The sequence below is a fragment of the Mastomys coucha genome, unplaced genomic scaffold, assembly GCF_008632895.1.
Source record: "Mastomys coucha isolate ucsf_1 unplaced genomic scaffold, UCSF_Mcou_1 pScaffold7, whole genome shotgun sequence".
In the NCBI taxonomy this organism is placed as follows: domain Eukaryota; kingdom Metazoa; phylum Chordata; class Mammalia; order Rodentia; family Muridae; genus Mastomys; species Mastomys coucha.
Genome location: NW_022196913.1, coordinates 24957919 through 24967295, shown reverse-complemented (window position 1 = coordinate 24967295; position 9377 = coordinate 24957919). Strand labels below are relative to the sequence as shown.

General features: G+C 45.7%; 1 protein-coding gene and 1 pseudogene across 3 annotated transcripts in view; both read right to left on the bottom strand.

Annotated features, from left to right (window-relative positions):
- The window catches only part of Aoah (acyloxyacyl hydrolase), a 251423-nt gene that overhangs the window by 197033 nt on the left and 45013 nt on the right, over positions 1-9377 (bottom strand). The window lies entirely within an intron of this gene.
- LOC116082378 lies at positions 7309-7843 on the bottom strand (annotated as a pseudogene).

Genomic DNA, 9377 nt, shown 5'->3' with positions numbered 1-9377 from the left:
TACAGGGTCCCCAATGAAGGAGTTAGAGAAAGGACCAAAGGAGCTGAAGGGTTTGCAGCCCCTTACGACGAGCAACAATATGAACTAAGTAGTACCCTCAGAGCTCCTGGGGACTAAACCACCAACCAAGGACTGCACATGGTGGGACTGATTGTTCTGGCAGCATGTGTATAGTAGAGGATTGCAAGTCAATCATCAATGGGAGGAGAGGCCCTGAGCCCTGTGAAGGTTCTGTGCCCCAGTGTAGGGGAATGCGAGGGCCAATAAGTGGGAGAGGGTGGGGTGGCAAGCATGGGGAGGGGGGGAGGCAACAGGGGTTTGTTCTTGTTGTTTTTGTTTGTTTGTTTGTTTGGAGGGGAAACTGGGAAAGGAGAAATCATATGAAATGTAAATGAAGAAAATATCTAATAAAAAAGAAAGAAAAAGAAAGAAAGAGAGAGAGAGAGAGAGAGAGAGAGAGAAAGAAAGAAAGAAAGAAAGAAAGAAAGAAAGAAAGAAAGAAAGAAAGAAAGAACTGGGACATCCTGAGTCTAGCAGACAAATGGATGGAACTAGAAAAAAAGTATTTCCCTCTTTATAGATGTTACCTGTAAGTTCTCTTCAGCCAATGGGTCCACAGCAGCACTTCATGACCCAAGGAATACCCAGTAACCAGGCACAGGTACCTGAGGCCGTTATGTGCTTTTTGATTGATATGATTGTGGAAGTTGCAGGGGCTCAGTGCCTGAAGATACACCATAGCCATCTCATGGTTTCTTTGGCCTGGCAGAAAGGGGTTGCTCGGGTGTCTGACTGCTATCCAGTTGTTGTCAGGTGCAGGTGCTAGTCTGACATGAGTTAACTGAACCCAGGCTGTTACTCTATCCACTTTTGAGGGGGAATGATGGGGGGAGTTTTGAGACAGGGTTTCACTGTATAGCCCTGGCTGTCCTGGAACTCACTCTGTAGACCAAGCTGGCCCTGAACTCAGAAATCTACCTGCCTCTGCCTCCCAAGTGCTGGGATTAAAGGTGTGTTCTACCACTGCCCTGCTTTAACAGAGGTCAAGATGATCAACAACACCAGGAAGAGCCCTTTCTACTTGCTTCCAAGTTTTCAGCACAATGTCTCTAACACATACCCAATCTCCAACTTGGTACTCGTGTGGAACCACTGGAGTGTCTGTGTTATACAGGGCACTAAGTTAAGGCCACAATTCCTGGCAGCTGATCTGGAAAGCTTGATTCAAGCCATAAGAGATCCTTGTCAGCTTGAAAAGTCATTCTGGGAGGTCAAGAGCTGGTGTCAAAGGAGTGGGGGTCCCATACAGGATATCAAAAAGGGGTCAGGTTAAAATGGTAGGGGGTGTTCTGGGCTCAGAACAGGGCCAAAGGAAAGAGTACCACTCAGTCAGCACCAATCCCCAAGGACAATTTAGTTAAGGTCTCTTTTAGAGTTCTGTTCATTCTCTCTACCTGCCCTGATCTCTGGGACAGTACACACAATGGAGCTTCCAATTAGTCTCCAGTATCTCTACCAATACCTGACTTACCTTAGAGACAAAAGTAGGACCATTGTCGGATTCAATTACCTTAGGCTCTCTGAACCTCCAGAAAATTTCCTCCAAAATCTTCTTGGCTACCATGGTAGCTGTTTCCTGCTAGGTGGGGAAAGCCCCAACCCATCCAGAGGAAGTATCTACAAACACTAGAAGGCATTTGTAACCACAGTCTCCTGGCTTAACTTCTGTAAAATCGACCTCCCAATATACTCCAGGCCCTTGTCTCCTAGGTCTTTTGCTCCGTTTATTCTTGGACGCATAAGCATTCACTTGCTGGCATACCTTAACACTGTTCTACTCTCTCTCTCTGGCCCAAAACCTGAAGTCCATTATATATCCCTTAGATCCTTTAACTGCTTGGACAAGCTAAATGAGTCCACCTGTGCGTTTGGCCTAGTAGGTTTTTTTGCTTGCTTTCTGGGGTGTATAGTTCTCCCTTATTGTGTGTGCCACTGTCCTTCCTTCTCTAGATAATAGTTGGCAGGGTGGCTAGCAATCTGAGTTATTTCTTCTTCCATATATTTTAAGCGAGGTCATCCCTTAGTCCAGTCCCTTCCCCAGCAGGTGTCTCTTGAAGGCCCATAACCAGGATAGGCTCCTGCATAGCCACCTCTCAAGCCACTAGATCTGCCTGGTTATTGCCTCGGGCCACTGAGTCTCTTCAATCCCGATGTCCTCGGCAATGAATAATGCTCACAGTTGCTGGTTTCACCAGGCCATCTGGGAGATCCAAGATCTCCTGCTTGTTTTTTCTTTTCCCTCTGATGTGAGCAGTCCCCTCTCTTGGCATATAGCCCTGTGAATGTGGGCTGTGGCAAAGGCATACCTGCTATCTGTGTAGATGTTAGTTTTCTTGCCGGCCTCAAGTTTCAAGGTCTTGGTGAGGGCAAGTAACTTTGGTTTCTGTGCCAATGTGCCAGGGAGGAGTATAAAGGTTCTGCCCAGATAACGTTTGTGCCATCTACCATGGCAGCACCCACTCATCTCGGACCTTCATTGAGAAAACTGCTCACATCTATAAATCAGGTAGCCTTAGCTCCTGGTAGAGGTCAGTTGGAGAGTTCTTTCCTCCACCCATGGGCTCTCCTTTTGGGCCAGTTAGTTGTGGCCCTTTGGGCAGGAAGTATATCTGGGCCCCTATCTTGTAGAGTTACTCTGACCTCAACAGAAGGTAGGGACAGCTTGGAATGACTATAAATGAATGAGATACTCAGCCCATCGCTAGGTCCACTGTTCTTCAGTTACTCCCTGAATACATTTTTGTTGCCAGTGAGTCCTTGGACTCACGACTTTTTTATTGGAATAGGGCCATTGGCTTGGGGAACCGAGTGTTGAGCCCCTGTGTCCACCAAGAATTGAATTGGTTTCCCCTCCACTCTCAGAGTTACCCTGGGTTCAAGGAGGAGGTCTGAACTCCATCTCCCCTAATCGTTGCCTTCACCCAGGGCTAACACCTTCGACATTTTGGGGTGTTCTTCCCAAGACTGGGATTTCCTGCCCCCATCTTCCATTTGTTGGGGCAGTTTCGGGCCCAGTGGTCCCTCTCCTTGCAATATATGCACTGGTCCTTTTCAAGGGGTTTTCTGTCTCTCTTTGGTTGGAGTCTCTCTTCTCTGCTTTCCCTAACTACTGTAGACAAGATTTGCTGTAAGTTCCCTTCCTGTCACTTTTCTTTTTTTTGCATCTCCCTTTCTTCCTCTTCCTTTCTTTTTCTCTGTTCCTTCTCCTCCTCTGTCTCCCTGTTATGGTAGACTTTCTCAGCAGCCTACACTAAATCCCTCAATGACTTATCCTGTAGTCCCTCTAGCCTCTGAAGCTTTTTCCTGATATCTCTACTAGCCTGATCTATAAAAGCTGTAATCATGGCAGCTTTGCGCTCCTCACTGCTGGGGTCATAGGGTGTATACTGATGGAATGCCTCCATGAGTCACTCTAGAATGGCAGCAGGTGATTCATCTGATCCCTGTCTAACCTCATATACCTTAGTCAAATTTGTGGGTCATCGTGCAGGCCCCCTTGATACCCACCAATGGAGCCTAGTGGTAGACCTTCAGGTGTCCCTTACCTTCTACTGTATTAAAGTCTAAGTCAGGTCTAGTCAGGGGAAGCCTGCTGTCAACAACAGCCTGGTCAATCGATGGTTCCCCTGTGTCTGAGGGAACATTCTTTCTGGCTTCCTGCATTATCCTCCCTCACTCTTCAATTGTGAAGAGCACTCTCATGAGTTGTTGGATATAATCCCAGGTGGGCTTATGAGTAAATAAAAGTCTCAAAGAGATTAATCAGCCTCTTGGGGTTATTTGAAAAGGGCCTTCTAGTTGAGCCTTCTAGTTGTACAAATTGGCTGAAGAGTAGGGCCAGCATTGCATAGCCTGACTCCCTTATCATCTAGAGGCCTATATGCCCTCAGCAGGAGAGCCACTGTGGTATCAGGGGAGGTGGCTCTCAGACTTTGGGTTCCATGGTGGGACTGGGAAGTTGGGGGTCTCTCCCTGCTTCTCCCTCCAGTAAAAGGGGATACAATGGCCCTGGTCCTGTATGGGCTGGAGCTGATGCTGGCACTGGCAGGCTGTGGGGGCAAGGGTAGGGGGATATAGAGGAGGAGGGTCTTGGAGGATTGACATCTTTCAGGTCTGGATCCCTCCTCCCATTTTTTTTTCCTGACAAAGGTGGATCTTGGGGAAAGAAAGGCTTTTATCACGGAAGGTGAGGTTCTCCACTAGATTCTATAGGACACTTCCATAAGGGTGTCCGAGGATTCTGGCCTAAAGACTCTTTCCTCTACTGCATTGATCACCTGCAAGTCAAAGATAGGCCATTTGGAGCAGAGAGTAACTAACTTGTCCTTCTTTACTACTACTGACAAATTTTCTCTTTCCCTAACTTCCCTCCAGTGATTAACTAGGATGTTTAACTGGGTAGATTCAGTCTGTCCCATGTCAAAAAATGTTGTCAGTCCAAGTCCAAGAACACAGAATGAGATAACCAACACCAACCAACACAGACAGTTCTACCCTGCCATGGGCACAGAAACCAGGTTATACATAGACAGTTCAACCCTGCCTCGGGCATAGAAACCAGGTAATAGCAAGATTTGGTCAGCTCCCATCATACTATATCTTGTCTTTTCCAAAAGAAGCAGAGTCCTCCAGACTCTCCACAGTCATGGTGTTAAGGCACATCCACCCACTGTATTGGCCGCACCAGACCAGAGGCTTTCCAGCTGATACCATGCTCATGAGTCAAAAGTGAAAGCAGAAGACAGAGAGAGAGAAACTCTCTCTCTTAGGTGTCTGTTGCTATTGTCGAACTCAGACTTTTCCCCTCTGATCAGCCTAGGTGGTGGTGGTTACTTTGGGTGGGTGGGTGGGGTTCTCCTCAAATCCTGGACAAGTCCCCAGATGTAAGGTCTCCCCCACCCCTTATCCTTTGTCAGTGGTACTTATTTCAAGACACCCTTGAATGAGACACCAAGATGCAGATCAATGCAAAAGCAAGAGGTTTATTTTCTAGCACATGGGTCAACCCTCAATCAGTCTCTTGAGGCAAATGACAAGAAGGTGTCCCCAAATGGCTATTACATGCAGTTTTTATACTTTTTTTAGGGACACAGGTTACATCAGCAAGGTTACAGTTAAAACTTATTGGCTAAGCATATTGACTTTTAAATCTATGGGCTAGCAAGCATGACACACATTTGAACTCTACCAGGGTCAGGTGACTATCAGTACATTCTGAGGATTTTTTACTCATGAATGTTCTTATGGGTGGAGAATGGAACTTGGCCTATCCCTGACCCCAGGAGGGAGGGGAAAGCTGTAAATAGGATGTGGGACTAGAAAAGCCCTTAGAGTCCTTCAACATGACCTTGACGTATATGGCATCTAATCAGTTCAGACAGAAACAGGACTGACTTGATAATCAGACAGAAAATAAAGGAGGGAGATAGTCATGGTTCCTTTGGAACCATGGAAATGTTTTAATTGTAGAAGGAATCTACAACTTTCTGTCTTAGGTAAACAGGACACAGAAGTTCATCTTGATATAAGGAGTCTAGAAGTAATTTCCTCAACTCAAAGACTGCAAATAGGAGAGTCATGGAATGAAAGTGGCTGTTATAGGGCTATTTTAATCCAAATAAAATTGTTTACCTCTAGGTACATCATAAAAGAGTCAGGAACTCCCCAAAGGACTTTCCTTGGTTAGGGTTTTATTGCTGTGAAGAGACATGACCATGGCAACTCTAATAAAGAAAAACATTTAATTGGGGCTGGCCTACACTTTCAGAGGTTATCATCATGGTGGGAAGCATGGCAGTGTATAGGCAGACAAGATACTGGAAAAGCTGAGAGTTTTTGATCCATAAGCAGGAGACTATGTTTCACATTGGGCATAGCTTGAGCACATAAGACCTCAAAACCCATCCCTACAGTGACATACTTCTTCTAACAAGGCCACACCTACTCCAACAAGGCCACACTTCCTAATAGTGCCACTCTCTATAAGCCAAACATTCAAATACCTGAGACAACGAGAGCCATCTTGTAAGACCATGGAAAAATACAAATTGACCCCAAGGGGCTGCCTGCACCAGGATCATGAGAAATTGACCCCAGGAGCTGTGCTGCACCTGAGTTGTGGGAAACTGACCTCAGGGACCCTGGGATCACTCCTCAAGGCTCAGTACTCAGAGGAAATGGCTGACCACAAAGAGCGGATGTTGCCAAAGATACCTGAACAATCGATCAATGTATAGGAGATACTTGTATAGCTGTATACTGGAATTTCCCTGGAACACCCCCCCCCCGCACCTGCTTGCGGTTTCTGAGCTTAAATACTCTCTGTAACAGTCACTTGGGGTTCGGCTTCTTCCCTAAGGCAGCTGAACCCCAGTGTGCCGGACCGATTAAATCCTCTTGCTGTTGCAACAAATTTCGGACTCTTGGTGGTCTTTGGGCGAGGGTCCCGAGAAAAACACTCTTTGGGTCTTTCAATATCTATGCAAACCTTCCCAGGACTCTTCAGAGATTTTACTCCCTAGGCAATGATCAGCTAGTTTAGTTAGCCCTACTGCTTTGATTAATTGCTTCTCACAGCAGACATTCTTTGGCAGCACAACCTTTATCAATTCTCATCTATCTGTTCTGCTGAAGTACAACGTACTTCTTCATTGCCTTCAGAGGCTTTAAACTGCCCTGCAGATACCTGTTTGCAAGGGCTCCAAAGGAAATGTACATTCGTAAAGCCATTTCCCTCTCTGTACCTGGAGTAAGGGAAGATTCTGCCCTTGAAAGCTTCTTCTATGACCCTGGGTCTATGTGACAAGCCTCTTCTGCCAAGAACCAGCCTCAGCTTGGAAAAGTTCCTGAGGAAGAGGTGTTTGGGATTTGTGAAAGAATGACTCAAAGTCAATCATGAGTACAAGCTGACAGCCTGTGTTCAGCTTGAGATAGCTCTGCAGATAGATCTCCATTCAAGACAGCTCTCTGCCTGAGGCAGCTTTCTGCCTGAGGTAGCACTCTGCCTGAGGTAGCACTCTGCCTGAAACGGCTCTCTGCTCTAGACAGCTCTCCAAGCAGTTCCCTCTGGATAGCTCAGCTCATGCAGACCAAAGCCCAGTCTTTTATTTACATATTAATTCAATCATCCACCGCACGTTCCCTTTTGTTTATCCATGAATCAGCATTTTATGACCCTAGCCCCTTTATTCTTAGAAGACAGCAAGTACATTTTTTTTCAGTCCGAGTCCTTTATTTCTTTTTTGTGCATTAGGCCATAAATTTGTATGGAATGGACTCCGGCAGCTCAGCTCATTTCTGTTAGTCCTTACAAACTGTGCTTCTCTGGGTTGTGCAGGTTGGTGCTTTAGCTGGACCCACTTGGGTTTTTTGTTTGATTGTTTCGGGTTTTTTTTTCTTCCTTTTTCTTCTGATTGTTCTCCTTCACCCGCTTCAAGACTCTGTCTCTGGTCTTCAAGTGCTTGATATACTCAATACACACATTGATCCTCTTGGCTAGAATCTTTCTCTTAACTTGCTTGTTTACAATGATGTCCACGGTGTGCATAGTGACATTGTAGACTCTTCTGGTTTTGCCTTGGTAACTCTTATGGGCCATTCCTTTATGAACAGTGCCCATTCCCTTGAAGTCTACAATTATCACCTTCTTACAGATTTGCATGTATGTGGCCAGAGGAACAACTTCATGTTTCCTTAAAGGCCTAGAGAACATATAGTACCCACTCCTCTTTTCCTTTGTGTTAGTCATTTTGGCTAGTTACTGGAAGATGGCTCCTGCAGTTATCACAGTTTTGTTTTGTTTTGTTTTGTTTTGTTTTAACATAGCAGTTGAACTCAAAGATCTGCTTGCCTTTGTAAGTACTAACAATAAGTTTATCTGGGTAGAATCTGATCCTGATATCACCACTCCCAGATCTGTCTGCCTTTGTAAGCACAGACAATAAGCTGTGAGATCAGGCTCTGAGATCACCATTCCCATCACACCTGGACCTAAATTCGCTCTGTCCTATGCTGACCTTGCCTCAGAAATCTGTCTACCTTTGTATCTTTCTGACAAGCTGTGTCATTAGTGCAGCTGCCTTTGTTCTTTTTGGTCAGAGAAACCCCTCATATAGTTCATATTGGATCTTATATTTTGCATAGATGAGAAATTATATACTTTAACTTGTGTTTTCAGAGTTCCTTCCCACAGCCTTAAGGGCTGTCCTGAAGGTCATAGCACTGAGAAATGTGGACACATCCTTCCCACCCAAATTCATGTTGTTTCTAATTATCAAAAGTCATTAACCTTAACAGGGAGAGCATTCCCTGAAGGAGGAACATGAAAATATATACATTACTATACAAGCAAGCCTCACTCCCACAGCAGTCATCAGCACTCTTGGAGATCCCTCTGGCTCTGCTCCAGGGGTGGGGTCCTGTCTTGAAGTCTTTTCCATGGCCGCACAGGACTCAGCACTCTTCTCTGACTGCTCATCATAGTAGTAAACCCTTCCTACTGAAAGGCTGGAGAATCTTAGAATTTAAAATGAGGGCATTTAATAGAAATGTATGTATAATGTATAACCTTTACCTAAAAGGGGGCATGGAAAACCTCTATAACAAGCCAAAAAGGTGGAGTAGCTAGTTCTAGGAACTTGGCTAACTCAGAGCCCCAGGGCTCTGTTTCCCGAAGCCTGCCCCTCCTGACTGATCCACAATGAGGGTGGAACTAGGAATGAAGGTCTACTGGCTTACGAGCCTCTCCACCCAGTCAACCTGTAGATGTCCTAGAATGAATATGTTCCCCTCCCTAACTGAATATCTTGGGTTGGGTCCCTCTGAAATTTTCCACTGTTTTATGTTTCCTTGGTAACCCTCTCCCTGCCCCCATTTTGTGATTTTTCCCTTTAAATACCCCTTACTCCTTGTGCTCGTGGTCGAACTCCTCTGGCCAGCATGGTCACGAGATTGACCCCGGTACCAGCCTATCCCAAATAAACCTCATGTGATTGCAGCAAGCTCGGTCTCTCATGAGTTATTGGGTGGTCGTGTCATCCCGAGACTTGAGTAAGGATCTCCCCAGTTCTGGGGGTCTTTCACTACCCAGGCTCTTCAATGTCTTGTCAGGGGATGGTTTGAGTGTTGAAACCCAACAGGTAACTAGTTAATAGCAGTTTAGGGCAATAATAATCAATGATAGGTTATTTCTCTGCTGGTAAAATGAGCCACTTCAAGCCTGATTAGATTAAATTCAGGCAGGCTTGTTGAGAAGCTGCTCTCAGGCAAGTTCACTGGCCCCAAGGACTGAGGTCAGGGGAGTTGCCAAGGGGAGGGGG